Source organism: Gorilla gorilla, chromosome 3 (assembly GCF_029281585.2).
Source record: "Gorilla gorilla gorilla isolate KB3781 chromosome 3, NHGRI_mGorGor1-v2.1_pri, whole genome shotgun sequence".
Taxonomy (NCBI): domain Eukaryota; kingdom Metazoa; phylum Chordata; class Mammalia; order Primates; family Hominidae; genus Gorilla; species Gorilla gorilla.
The window spans coordinates 209,419,480-209,434,225 of record NC_073227.2 but is presented as its reverse complement, the minus strand read 5'-3'; the positions used below and the strand labels follow the sequence as shown (position 1 = coordinate 209,434,225).

At 37.5% G+C, this 14,746-nt stretch overlaps 1 long non-coding RNA gene across 9 annotated transcripts in view; it reads right to left on the bottom strand.

Moving 5' to 3' along the window:
• LOC109026432 (uncharacterized) overlaps positions 1-14,746 on the bottom strand; it is a 253,648-nt gene that overhangs the window by 185,800 nt on the left and 53,102 nt on the right. The window lies entirely within an intron of this gene.

Here is a 14,746-nt window from a genome sequence, read left to right as displayed (position 1 = left end):
AATCATTCCTATGTCCCACTAAAGTATCTATATATTAAAAAATAAAACTCCTTTTTTTTTTTTTTTTGGAGACAGGGTCTTGCTCTGTCACCCAGGCTGGAATGCAGTGGTGAGGTCTCAGCTCACTGCCACCTCCACCTCCCGGGTACAAACGATTGTTCTGCTTCAGCCGCCCGAGTAGCTGGGATTACAGGCGCGCACCATTACACCCGGCTAATTTTTTTTTTTTTGCAGAGATGGGGTTTCACCATGTTGGCCAGGCTGGTCTTGAACTCCTGACCTCAGGTGATCCCAAATTGCTGGGATTACAGGCATGACCCACCACGTCTGGCCAAAAAACAAAACATTTTAAAAGAGATAAATTAGAGTAAATATGTACAACATATATTAACAACAGAACTAACTTCCTGATAAATTAAAATTTCATGAAAGTCAGTAAGAAAACAAACCAGTTATTTAATTATAAATCTGGTCAGAAGAAAAAACCAGGCAAGACATATAAAAGTAGTATAAGGGGGCCGGGCGCACTGGTTCACACCTATAATCCCAGCACTTTGGGAAGCCGAGGCGGGCAGATCATTTGAGGTCAGGTGTTCAAAACTATCCTGGCCAACATGGTGAAACCCCATCTCTACTATAAAAAAATACAAAAATTAGCCAGGCGTGGTGGTGCACGCCCTTAATCCAGGCTACTCGGGAGGCTAGGCAGGAGAATCGCTTGAGCCCGGGAGGTGGAGGTTGCAGTCAGAAGAGATTGCACCACTGCACTCCAGCCTTGGTAACAGAGCGAGACTCCGTCTCAAAAAAAAAAGAAAAAAAGTAGTATAAGGGTGGGCACAGTGGCTCATGCCTGATTCCCAGCACTTTGGGAAGCTGAGGCAGGAGGATCACTTGAGCCCAAGAGTTCGAGACCAGCCTGGTGTTCTCTAAAACAAACAAACAAACAAACAAACACACGATTAGCTGGGCATGGTGGTTCACACCTGTAGTCCTAGCTACTCAGGAGGCTGAGGTGGGAGGGTAGCTTGAGCCCAGGAGTTCAAGGCTGCAGTGAGCTATGATCATGCCATTGCACTCTAGCCTGGGCAACAGAATGAGACCCTGTTTCAAAAAAAAAAAAAGTGGTAATATATGAGAAGATGATTCCCATTCAGAAAGTGAGATACATTCAGTAGTCGTGTATGAGAAGATGGTAATCCTCATTCATAAATTGAGATCCATTCATTTAAACATTCATTAAGCTTATTGAAGTGAGCCATTTGGCAAAGTCAGAATCCCGCTGCGTGACCATGTTAAACAGGTTGTGGGACAATGGGCAATTATTCTATTGATATTACCATGTGGGAATGGAAATTGAAACAGTTTTGGAGAATCAGCTTTGGAGACAAGTTATATTTTATCCAGGGATTTCACTCCTAATAGAAGCTGGAGCTACACTTGCAAAGAGACTTGCTATTAAAAATTATGGTACATTCATATAGTAATACAATATATTGTCACCAAAAACTAATTAGGCAAGTATGTATGTAATATATATGTAATACTTCTGAGAGTATAGATATGTGAGATACTCGAGATATTGTTTAACTTAAAAAGTAACTGTCAGAGTGTGTATAGAGTAGTTCATTCATGATAAATTTTATATTGTTATATATAATATACTTTCTATGTATAGAAAATAACTGGAAGTCCGTGCAAGAAACTGTTTCCTCTGAGAACTGGAATAATAGTAAAAAGGGACATTTATTTTTCACTTAATCCTTGTCTATTCTGTTCCTAAAATATTTCTTACCAGCATACGAAACTCTCAGAGGAAAAACATTTTTTGGAAATATTTGATGTACTTAAGATAATTTTAGGAAGGCATCCTTAAATATTACTATCTTCCAGTTTTATAATTTTTGTCTGAAGTCCAACTTTGAGAAAATAAAACACATTAATGTTGAAGTTGGTTGTCTCTACTGAGACATACAGATGCATATGAACTGGTTAACTTACGTAAGTGATGAAAGTAATAAATTTGATAATATTTAGATAAAAACTTTTTTCTCTTAAAGAAAAATATATTTTGCTATGACGAAATATTTAACAATAAACTTTTATTTCCAATAATCTTCTGTGAATCTGCAGCCATTGCAAGCCTGTTTTTATTTCTATGGTAATAATATCCAAACAAACCAACCAAAAAATATAGAGCAGGGCCAGGATTTGAAACTTAGCACACTAATGATGAATGTCTATTAAACTATAAAATCCCAGTAGAAAAATGATACTATATTAAAAATGGCATTATATAAATAAAAATGTGTATTTATTATTTAAATTATTATTTTAATTTAAAAGGGAAAACATGTTAAACCAATTGATTTGATAGGGGTACCGGACTCTTGCTTTCTTCTGTTCCAGATAGGTAATTTTAGAAACCCCTTTTACAAGTGACATTATTTCTTCATTACTTTAGAAATCTTGGCAAGAAGAGTTTTTGTTTTGTTTTTCTTTTATTTCTTCTACTTTTTTGCAAACCACCTTCATTGTGTCCAGGTGTGACAGGAATCAAAGAGGAGCCGTGCTGAATAAAACTCCTGGCATGGGCCTCTGGTTTTGCAAAAACCACAATAAATAATAATCCTACTTCTCTCTGGTAGCACTTGCCATATGATGAAATATACTACATTACTACAAACAGCAGAAACTCTAAGTTTCTGCATTTGCTGAATAATGAAATTGACAAAAGAGAAATTTATTAAGAAATATAAAACAATTGATGACATTTAAAACATATTTTTATTTAATTCACATATATTTATTATAACCCTCACCAGTTTTTTTTTTTTTTTTTTTCCTGAGATGGAGTCTCGCTCTGTCCCCCGGGGCTGGAGTGCAGGGGCGCGATCTCGGCTCACTGCAAGCTCCGCCTCCCGGGTTCACGCCATTCTCCTGCCTCAGCCTCCCGAGTAGCTGGGACTACAGGCGCCCGCCACCACGCCCAGCTAATTTTTTTTGTATTTTTAGTAGAGACGGGGTTTCACCATATTAGCCAGGATGGTCTCGATCTCCTGACCTCGTGATCCGCCCTCCTCGGCCTCCCAAAGTGCTGGGATGACAGGCGTGAGCCATCGAGCTCGGCCCTCACCAGTCTTAATAATTATTATTATTCCCCAAAATGAGTAAGTTGAGGCTTTGAGCATGTCTGATGTTACACAACTAACAAACAGCAGGACTGAGTCTGTCTGACCCCAAGCCATCTTAATCATGGGGCCACATTCATGGAGATGAAGCCTTGGTCTACAAACCTGTAAAATTCTACCTCAGTTAATAGGAAAACAAGAACTCCAAAATGCTCTTATATATTCTGATTATATGCCAATTAAATTTACTTTTTTTTTCTGAAAGAGCTTTTCCCTTTATCTATTGGGTGATCAATTTTTATCTCCCATGTCCCATATTGGTATGTTATTTACTATGTCTTATACTTTTTTCAGAATAAATGATGCTTAAATGTCCAAATTTTGGTACGTTTTGCATATAATAATGCAAATTTAAGTATAAATTAGAGAAAAATGGGCCGGGCGCGGTAGCTCACGCCTGTAATCCCAGCACTTTGGGAGGCCGAGGCGGGCGGATCACCAGCTCAGGAGATCGAGACCATCCTGGCTAACACAGTGAAACCCCGTCTCTACTAAAAATACAAAAAAAAATTAGCCGGGCGTGGTGGCGGGCGCCTGTAGTCCTAGCTACTCGGGAGGCTGAGGCAGAAGAATGGCGTGAACCCGGGAAGCGGAGGTTGCAGTGAGCCAAGATCGCGCCACTGCACTCCAGCCTGGGCGACACAGCAGGACTCCGTCTCAAAAAAAAAAAAAAAAAATTAGAGAAAAATGCTTTAATCATATTTATAACTAAACTAAACTTTTAATTAATTACATTTAAGTTTCCAGTAAATTTTATTACTTAAAAAGTCCATATAATTCTGGACTAATTATGTTAGCTGATTACCAAAACCCACACTGCTATTAACATGCCTGTGTCAATGATATTTTTTTAACAGTTCATTAGCATGGACTATTACATAATGTTCTTCTTGAAATAATCCATTGTTGCTTCTTCCTTTAAGGAAATTGCATAAATTCATTGCAAGAAAATATTTCTATATAATCTGAGTAACAGTTGATACCAAACTGTGTCAAATATGTACAAAAGTGAAAGGGGTATTTAAGTGTGATTTTCCTAAAAAGTAGATATCTAAGTCTGTATAAATAAAATGAATATTTCAAAGATTTACTTATTTGCTTCAAGGCATCAGAATTAATTACCACAGTCCATTTTAAGAAGAGTAAGAGTTAACACCTTTCTTGATGTATAAAAGCAATTCAGTGTGAATAAAGTACCCAGTGTATCCAGAACATTGACACTTGAGCTAGACAGAAGTGACCAGCATGATTTCCAAATGATCATTTTTATTAGATAACTGAAGTATTATTAAAGAGAATGTTCCAGTCTTTGAAGTGTAAGTGTCTGCCAAACCAGAAGCCCTGCCCCTTTAATCTGCATTTAATTATATTTTCTTCATGGCCCCTTGGTCTGCTCTTTCTCATACTTAAATAATTTTATTAGTTGTAATGCATCATGAAATCTAAGCGTAAATCTGGATGTTAAAGTATAACTAAGAGATATCTCAGCTTAATTCTTTTCCGGGTCGACTCAACATAATTTTAGCAGTTGGGTTTGTTTTCAAAATACGTCCCAAATACATTCTCATAACTCCTGGAGTTGCATACTTGTCTTTATTTTCTATTCCTACTTTACTAAGCACAACTTCAGATAAAAAATCATGGCCATTTTTTCTTTAGCATCCTCACAGTCACCCCATATTCCATTACAGGGGGCCTCTCTATTGCTGTCTAATGAGTATAACTTATCACACTCGCTATTTGGTTTTGACTTTGGAAATTTCTGCATGGTGAACATTCTTGAATTTGGGTTTGCTTATTTGAAATCACCAAATATTCACTTAAAATAATAAAAATCAAAGTATGTTTTATGAGTATTCAGAATGATGGAATATACTTGATAATTTGGACTAATCTTATGGAGTAAATTTGTCTTTGGCATAATGATCTCAAGATTTTCCTTTACACTTGGTGCTGTCTTAAAAAAACACTCAATAGCAAGACAATTAGATTAATCAAAATTAATATTAATTGGCCTAAACTTATTAAACTGAACATTTTACTGTTAAGTAAATTCTACCTCAATGTTAAATTCATCCATTTATCCACCCATCCATCCACTCATCCATCCACCCATCCCAAGTCTTCTTCACTGGAGACCAGTCTTTGATCACAAGCTATCTGGGAATTCCACTCAAACCTGCCTCTGCATGTTGGACACAGTGTACGCTACTGGTGGCAAGTTACTAGCATCTGAGGAGTCTGCTGTTGGCTCTGTAAGTTTTATTCTGCTCAAGGGAAACCCCTCTTTCCTCTCGGCCACACACATCCCCAAGTAAAGGCAACCTGCATCTGAAGTCAGGTTGGGTGTAGTTCAAGGAAGGGGAGGATCTTTTATTGGCTGCATTTTCATAGACTTTGTTCTCTTCTTCAAAGGCCTCTATGAAAATTCATATGTGAGAATTGCGCCTTAAAATCTGGGACTGAGTAACAACACCTTATAAACCAGTTGGCCTCAATGGTATGTTTCTTGTTTTCTGTCTTTCCTCGTTAAAATTCTTTTTTATAGAAACAATATACCTTCTTAATTTCTAGCTTCATGCTAGATTTCTCCATTTATCTGTCTTACTGAGCATGGGGTACTTAAGAGCATTTAATGATCAAAAATATAAGTTAAATAAAAGATAATGCAATTTTTCAGATGAGAAAACTAAAAGTCAAGTACTTGAAGTGCATATACATAACTAGAGTAACATTTAGAGAGAAAAAATATTAATTGACCTGATATTATAAATATATTTTTATACTTTTCAAAGTGCGCACACACACTTATGCACATAAAATTTAACCATTTGCATATGTGCCAAATACTGTTTTACACGCTTCATAAATATTAACTTGTTTAATCCTCATGATAAACTAGAACACAGATACTATTATTAGGCAGCTTTACAGATGGAAGTGTGAAAAGGTTTGCCTGTGGCTATGAAAACAGTAAGTGATTTGAACCTCTATGTCATACTGAGTATCATGGTCTAGAAAAAGGAAGCTTACAACATAGGCCAGATAAATATTATCATCTCCATTGGGGAAATGCAGAAATCCAGGCAGGGAGCATTTAAATGTTTGGCTCAAGGGTACTTGAATAGATTGGAGCTATTCCAGGAACCCATAATGAAGGTTAGTTCTGATTCCTGTCCAATTTTTTTCCCATTATGTTATATTGCCAAAGTTTCTGCAGTCTTGATAATCACACCAAGCAAATATGAGTTTGTTAAATTATTTCTCCAAGATATAATTTATTGATATTAAATTTTAGCATTAGAATAAATGTTTATGAAAACACAATCAGGATGCAAAATAAAAAAAATTGAATTTAGTACATAAATGATATGAACAAAATGCATGAAGTACCAAGCTTCAAATGCAGTATTTCAGATCAATAGTTTATACCATTTTAATTCAACAAATGTCTGTTGAATGCTTAATATATTCAAGGGCTATAGAATAAAACTAAGAAACAGAGGAGATCTAATCCCTGACTTCAAGTTACGAATCATCAGACAAGCACATAGGATTCTATCATTTTTTTTTTAATCTTAGGAAGGAAAATAAAATGATTTTGAAGACACTCAGCAACAGGTATGGTTTACTATAGGGCTTGGATTACTTTTTCCTTTCCTAATTGTACCATATAAATAACGATGAAATTGAATTAAGAAAATATGGTGTTGAATCACAGCAATATATGATCTTAATCAAATCCTGTAATCTCTTTTATATTCAGATCATCCATTGTTAAAATATGATTCATAATGCTTACCTCAAAAGTTAGGAAAATAAAATACTATACAAAGGATTGTGTAAACCATAGCATGCTGTAAAAACTGAATTAGATCATCTAAGTGAAATTAATATTTACATTTAAAGCATAGAGACCTATTTGTAGTCAATTACACCTTACTATTACCTGAGGAAAATGCAAAGGAAGATTCATTGCAGTGTACCTGTGGAGAGCCACAGGCTGTGCCAGAGACTGTAAATAACATAATCTCAGTTACTCTTCATCATGCCTCTATAAGTGGTCATCGCATAATATGAGGAAGCTGCGTGTCAACGTGACTCTGTGACATCTCTGAGGTCATAGCATTAGAACTAGTAGAACTTAGGTCTCATTTCAAACTCAGGTCTTTCTAGCTTGAAAAGCTCTTTCCATACCTCCATGCCGTCTCAGCAATTTGGGTTGGCTGAATTTCTTAAGATGTGTTAATATATTTAAGTGTGATAAAATATACCTATATAAAAGTTACATAAGTTATCTGAGGTCAGGAGTTTGAGAACAGCCTGGGCAAAATGATGAAACCTTGCCTTTACTAAAAATACAAAAATTAGCCAGATGTGGTGGCAGGTGCCTGTAGTCCCAGCTACTTGGGAGGCTGAGGCAGGAGAATCACTTGCACCCAGGATGCAGAGGTTGTAGTGAGCTGAGATCGCACCACTGCACTCCAGTCTAGGCGACAGAGTGAGACTCTGTCTCAAAAAAAAAAAAAAAAGTTATAAGCCAGGCTCAGTGCCTCATGCCTGTAATCCCAGCACTTTGGAGGCTAAGTCGGGCGGATCATGAGGTCAGAAGTTCAAGATCAGCCTGGCCAACATGGTGAAACCCCATCTCAAACTAAAAATACAAAAATTAGCCAGGCGTGGTGGCCCGTAATCACACAGGTGGTAGCCTGTAATCCTAGCTACTTGGGAAGCTGAGGCAGGAGCATCTCTTGACCCAGGAGGTGGGGGTTGCAGTGAGCCAAGATGGCACCACTTCACTCCAGCCTGGGTGACAGAGACTCCATCTCAAAAAAAAAAAAAAAAGTTATATAAATTATCATCCTAACCATTTCTAAAAGTACACTTCAGTGAACATCATTACATTGTCATGCAACCGTCATCAATATCCATATCCAGAACCCTTTCAATCTTGTAAAACTGAAACTCTAACCATTAAACAAGAACTCACCATTGCCTCTCCACCAGCTGCTGACAACCTCCATTCTATTTTCTGTCTCTATGAATGTGACTACTCTTAAGCACACTGCGTAAGTGGGATGATTAGTGAAACACCAGGAGTTCAGTCTAGGATCTTCTACTGGCTGCACAGAAAGCCAAGAACTGAGACAATGAGTATTGCCAAGGAAGAAGGCTTTAATCGGGTGCTGCAGCCGAGGAGACAGGAACTCAGTCTCAAATCCATCTCTCTAACCAACTACAACTAGTTTATATAGCAGGGAAGGAATGTAACAATGTGTAAGGAAACAGGAACTAGTGAGGGGCAAGGAAGCGATCATGATGAATGAGGGGTCTGGCATCTCATTGTCTGGATGTGGTAACTGGGTGAGTTTCAGTTCTTTAATACTTTTTTTTGAGAGGACTGAAGGTCATTTCCTGAAAAAGGAACTCAGAAAAAACAAATATAAGTTTCAAACTTTAATACCAAAGGCGTCAATTTCTATGTTCATTAAAAAATTTGTTTAAAAATGGGACTATTTGGTCTGTTTCAGAATCATACAGTATTTATCCTTTTATGACTGGCTTATTTCACTCAACATAATGACCTACAGTTGTAGCATGTGTCAGAATTTCCTTCCATTTTAAGGCTGAAAAATATTTTATTGTAAGTAAATGTCATATTTTGTTTATTCCGCCAGCAATGAACACTTGGCTTACTTCCACCTTTTGACTATTGTTAGTAATGCTGCTTAAGAACATAAGCGCAAAAATATCTGTACAAGTGCTTCATTTTAATTATTTTTTATATATACCCAGAAGTGAAAACACTGCATCATATGGTAATTCTATTTTTAATTTTTTGAGTAACCACCATACTGTTTTCCATAGTGGCTGCACCATTTTATCTCCCACCAAAAATGCAAAAGTTTTCCAATTTATCCACATCCTTGCCAATGCTTGTTATTTTCTGATTTTTTTTAATAGTAGCAATCCTAATGGGTATCAAGTGGTGTCTCAGTGTTTTGCCAGTCAGGGTTTTGACTTCCATTTCTCTAACAATTAGTGGTATCAAGCATCTCTTCATGTGCTTATTAGCTATGTGTGTATCTTTTTTGTAGAGATGTCTATTCAAGGCTTTTGTCAATGGTTTAATTGGGTTTCGTGTGTGTGTGTGTGTGTGTGAGTTGTAAGAGTTCTTTATATATTCTGAATAACTCTAATCAGTTATATTATTTGCAAATGTTTCCCATTTTATGGCTTGCCTTTTCACTCTGTTGATTATAGCCCGTTTTGCACAGAAGTTTTTAACTTTGGTGTAGTCCAATTTACTTATTTTTCTTCATTATCTATGCTTTTATTGTCATATCCAAATAATCAATGCCAAATCCAGTGTCATGAAGCTTTCCCCTTATATTTTTAAGACTTTTATAGTTTTAACTTTTATGGGTTAGGTCTTTGATCCATTTTTAGTTAACTTTTTGTATATAGTCTATGGTAATAGTTCAACTTAACTCTTTTGCATGTAGTTATCTTGTTTTCTCAGGACCACTGGTTGAAAAGACTGCCCTTTCCCTATTGAATGTTCTTGGCACCCTTGTTGAAATCATTTGACCATGTATGTGAAGGTTTATTTCTAGGCTCTCTATTCCATTTTGTTGGTCTATACTCTTGTCTTTATGACAATAACCACTGTTTTGATTACTGTAGCTTTGCAGTGAGTTTTTAAATCATGAAGTACGAGACCTCTAACCTCGTTTTTCTATTTCAAGATTATTTTGGCCATCATAGATTCCTTTAATTTCCATTTGAATTTAACAATGAATTTTTCCATGTCTGCAAAAAAGGTCGAGATTTTGATAGGGATTGCATTGAATCTGTAGATCATTTTGGGGAACACTAATATCTTAACAATATAAGGCTTCTAATTCATGAATATCGATGTCTTTCCACTTATGTATATATTTCTTTTATAGTTTTCAGTGTACAAGTCTTTTGCCTCAGTGGTTAAGTTTGTTCTTAAGTGTTTTATTCTTTTTAATGCTATTGTAAATTGAATTGTTTTCTTAATTTCCTTTGGGTTGCTCATCATTAATACATAGAAATGCAATTGATTTTTGTGTGTTGATTTTGAATTCTGCAACTTTGCTGAATTCATTTTTATGTAATAGTTTTGGTTTTCTACACATAAGACTATGTGATCTGTGAACACAGATAAATTTACTTCTTCCTTTCTCATGTGGATGACTTTTATTGCTTTTTCTTACCTAATTACTCCACGTAGGACTTCTAATACTAAGTAGAACAGAAACGGTGAAAGAGGGCATCCTTGTCTTGCTCCTCTTGATCTTAGAGGGAGACCGTTCAGTCTTTAACCATTGAGTACGATGTTAGTTCTGGGTGTTTATATTTGGCCTTTACTGTGTTGACAAAGTTTCCTTCTATTACTAGTTGTTGAGTGTTTTGTAATAGAGCATCTTGTCAAATTTTTTCTTTCTGCATCAGTTAAGATCATCACATGGTTTTTGTCCTTCATTCTGTGAATGTAGGGCATTACTTTGATTTTCATATATTGAACCATTCTTGCATTCCAGGACTAAAGCCCACTTTGTCATGATGTAAAATCCTTTTAATATCTTGTGAATTCTGATTGCTAGTATTTTCTTGAGGATTTCTGCATCAGTATTAATCAGGGATATTGGTCTGTACTTTCTTTTCTTGTAGTGTAGTTGTCTGATTTTGGTATCAGGGTAAATCTGGTCTCGTAGATTGAGTTTGGCAGTACTCCCTCCACTTTGCTTTTTATTACCAGTTTGAGAAGGATTTGTTTTAATTGTTCTTTAAATGTTTGCTACAATTATCCAGTGAAGTCATCTAGCCCTTAGCTTTTCTTTGCTGGGGGGTTATTACAGAGTTAATCTCCTTACTGTAAGTCTGTTGAGATATTCTGATTCTTCGTGATTCAATCTTGGCCATTTGTGTGTTTCTAGGAATTTGTCCATCTCACCTAAGACGTTCAGTTTGTTGGTATACAATTGTTCACAGTACTCTTTTACAATCCTTTTTATTTCTGCAAAATTGGTAGTAATGTCTCTTCTTTCACTTCCGATTTTCAGTTTTTTGAGTCTTCTTTCTTCCTTAATCATTCTAGCAAAGATTTCTCAATTTTGCTAACCTTTTTAAAGAACCAATTCTTTGTGTAAAAAGTTTAATATTTATATTAACTTTACTATTTTGTTTTTATTCAAATTTATTAGCTTGATAATACATTTGTGTATTAAAATTAAAAGATACGGCTGGGTGCAGTGGCCTATGGCTATAATCCCAGCACTTTGGGAGGCTGAGGCAGTCAAATCGTCTGAGGTCAGGAGTTCGAGACCAGCCTGGCCAATGTGGCAAAACCCTGTCTCTACTAAAAATCCAAAAAAAAAAAAAAAAAAAAAAAGCTGGATATGGTGGCTCATGCCTGCAGCCCCAGCTACTCGGGAAGCTGAGGCAGGAGAATCGCTTGAACCCGGGAGGCGGAGGTTGCAGTGAGCCGAGATTGCACCACAGCACTCCAGCCTGGGTGCCAGAGCTAGACTCTGTGTCAAAAAATACGTGTGTGTGTGTATATATAATACAACTAATCACACACTTAGTAAATGGCACACCCGGGATTAAACACAAGCTTTCCTGACATAAGTGCCATGATCTGCTCACCCAACATATTGTATTGTGTCTGGAATTTATTCCTTCTGGTGGGTTCTTGGTCTCGCTGACTTCAAGAATGAAGCCACCGACTCTCGCCACGAACATTACAGCTCATAAAGGTAGTGCAGACCCGGAGTGAAAAGCAGCCATGACTTATTGCAAAAAGTGAAAGAAACTTTTCACACGGAAAGGCACCCAAACCAGTAGCTACTGTTGGCGCTGGTGGCCAGCTTTTATTCCCTTATTTGGCCCCACCCACATCCTGCTGATTGGCCCATTTTACAGAGCGCTGATTGGTCCATTTTACAGAGCACTGATTGGTCCATTTTACAGAGTGCTGATTGGTCCGTTTTTACAGAGTGCTGATTGGTGCATTTACAAACCTTTAGCTAGACACAGAGGGCTGATTGGTGCGTTTATAATCCTCTAGCTAGACAGAAAAGTTCTCCAAGTCCCCACATGAGTCAGAAGCCCGGCTGGCTTCACCTGTCAGTATGTAGCTTTCTAACTCCACTTTTAAAACCTTAAATGTCATATTTAATATAACTGATGGTACGGTAAAAGATGAGGTTGTTTAAAAAGTAAAATCATCACTCAGTGAACATGCTTACTTTTAACACGTAACTGAGACAACAGAGAATTATGAAACTACCCTGATATGTAGATCCCAGGGAAGAAGAGGGACCAACAACTTAGAAAGCAGGTCAGTAAAAATGTTGTTCCTAAAGACAGACTAAGTCTATACTAATGTGTACATAGGGGGATGGGAGAGGTTGATAGGGCTGTGTTTGCCTCTGCCATTTTGGGGCTCCATCCCCAGTACCATTTTTCTTAGCAATAGTGGACTTATTCCTGTGAAATGTCAATTTGTTCTACAGAGCAATTTCTCTCCAAAACTTTATAGACAACATTTTCCAGGATAAAATGAATAGTTATAGAATAAGTATTATAAGGCCAAATCTGTAAAACGCCTCTTAAAAATCAGGCAAGCCTCCATCTATATGTGTATGTGCCAGACCTGTCATTTCTTTCAGTATTTGTCAAAGGATTTCCAGACTATTAGCATAGTTGGCATTTGTTTAATTAACACTGGAGGTTGTAAATCAAAGTGAAGACTTAAATGTATCCTGTGAGACTCATGTTTCTCACTGCTAAGAATAATTGCACTTTCTAAAGAACTGAAAATTGGCAACTAAGAGTACAAATTTGGATAATTTCACAATAGTTGTTATGCCTATTAATTATCTTCTTCTAAAAAATACATAAAATATTTTATTATCTACAATTAGTTGACACAAATTTTATAGAATTGGGAATATTGATCTTTGTATCTTAAATTTTACGTATTTGGTTTATATTCATATTACCCAGCAATTATATTTAAAAGCAGAACTTAATCCTCACTCATCAAATCATATAATCATTTAGTTAGGAGGAAGATTAGGGGTTTTCTTATTCCGCTTTGGAGAGATCTACCCACTGTTTTAATATAATCTTATTTAAAAGGCTCTTCAGTAACCAAAAATTTGCAGCCTCTTTTTTTTTTCTTTCCAGTGCTAAGTCATTTTAAGGTCAGTTTTGTACCTTTATCAGATGGGCATTCTTTCTTTCTATTATTTAATAACATGTTCTCTAGTATTTTTGTGTTTTTTTTTTTTTTTTTTGAGACAGAGTCTCGCCGTGTCGCCTAGGATGGAGTGCAGTGGAGTGATCTCTGGTCACTGCAAGCTCCGCCTCCGGGCTTCAAGCGATTCTCCTGCCTCAGCCTCCCAAGTAGCTGGGACTACAGGCACCCGCCACCACGCCCAGCTAATTTTTTGTATTTTTAGTAGAGATGGGGTTTCACTATGTTGGCCAGGCTGGTCTCGATCTCATGACCTCGTGATCCACCCGCCTTGGCTTCCCAAAGTGCTGGGATTACAGGCGTGAGCCACCGCACCCAGCCCGTGTTCTCTAGTTTGTGGAGATTTCATCAATTTATCAGCGTATCCAGTTTCGAAGTCTTTGTGCTGCTCTGTGCCAGCAGGGGGCGCCAGTGAACCTGATCCAGCGGTATCATTCAATCCCAGAGCCTGGCGTGAAACACAGCGCTGGAACGTGTGAGGGAAACGAACTTGCTCAAAGATCACCATCCCTTAGATCTGTTCTTTCTTTGGCTTCAGTGGGGCAAGTCACGGGACCACCATTCTCCCAATCATCAAGCTTGGGTTCAGCGTCCTCTTTTCTCCTTTGGACTCGTATGTCATCGGCTCTAATTTACCAGATATTGCCTTCCTCCTAGCTGTTCACATTGCCATTGTCTTCACCCGCCCCTGCTTGGCACATGGCAGTAAACACTGAACACATCTCCTTTCTTTGGCTTATGTCTCTAATCAAGTCTTCACGCTTCTTAGTGTGGATTCTTCCTTACTCTCTATTTTTGCCTTTATTGGTTGATTGATCTTACTGTTCTTTGCGAGCCACAATATGTTTACATTTGAAAATTAATTACCAACTTGAAAATTATGAGTTTTGCATGAAATTCTAGATTTTTAGGTTCTTCAAATGCAACCAAGTACCCCATTTTTCTTTTTCTTTTTTCTTTTGTTTTTTAAGATGGAGTTTTGCTCTTGTCGCCCAGGCTGGAGCACAGTGGCACGATCTCAGCTCACTGCAACCTCCACCTCCCGGGTTCAAGCGATTCTCCTGCCTCAGCCTCCCGAGTAGTTGGGATTACAGGTGCCTGCTGCCACACCCAGCTAATTTTTGTATTTTTAGTAGAGACAGGGTTTCACCATGTTGGCCAGCCTGCTCTCGAACTCCTGACCTCATGATCCGTCGGCCTTGGCCTCCCAAAGTGCTGGGATTACAGGCGTGAGCCACCGCCCCGGCCCCAAGTTCTCCCTATT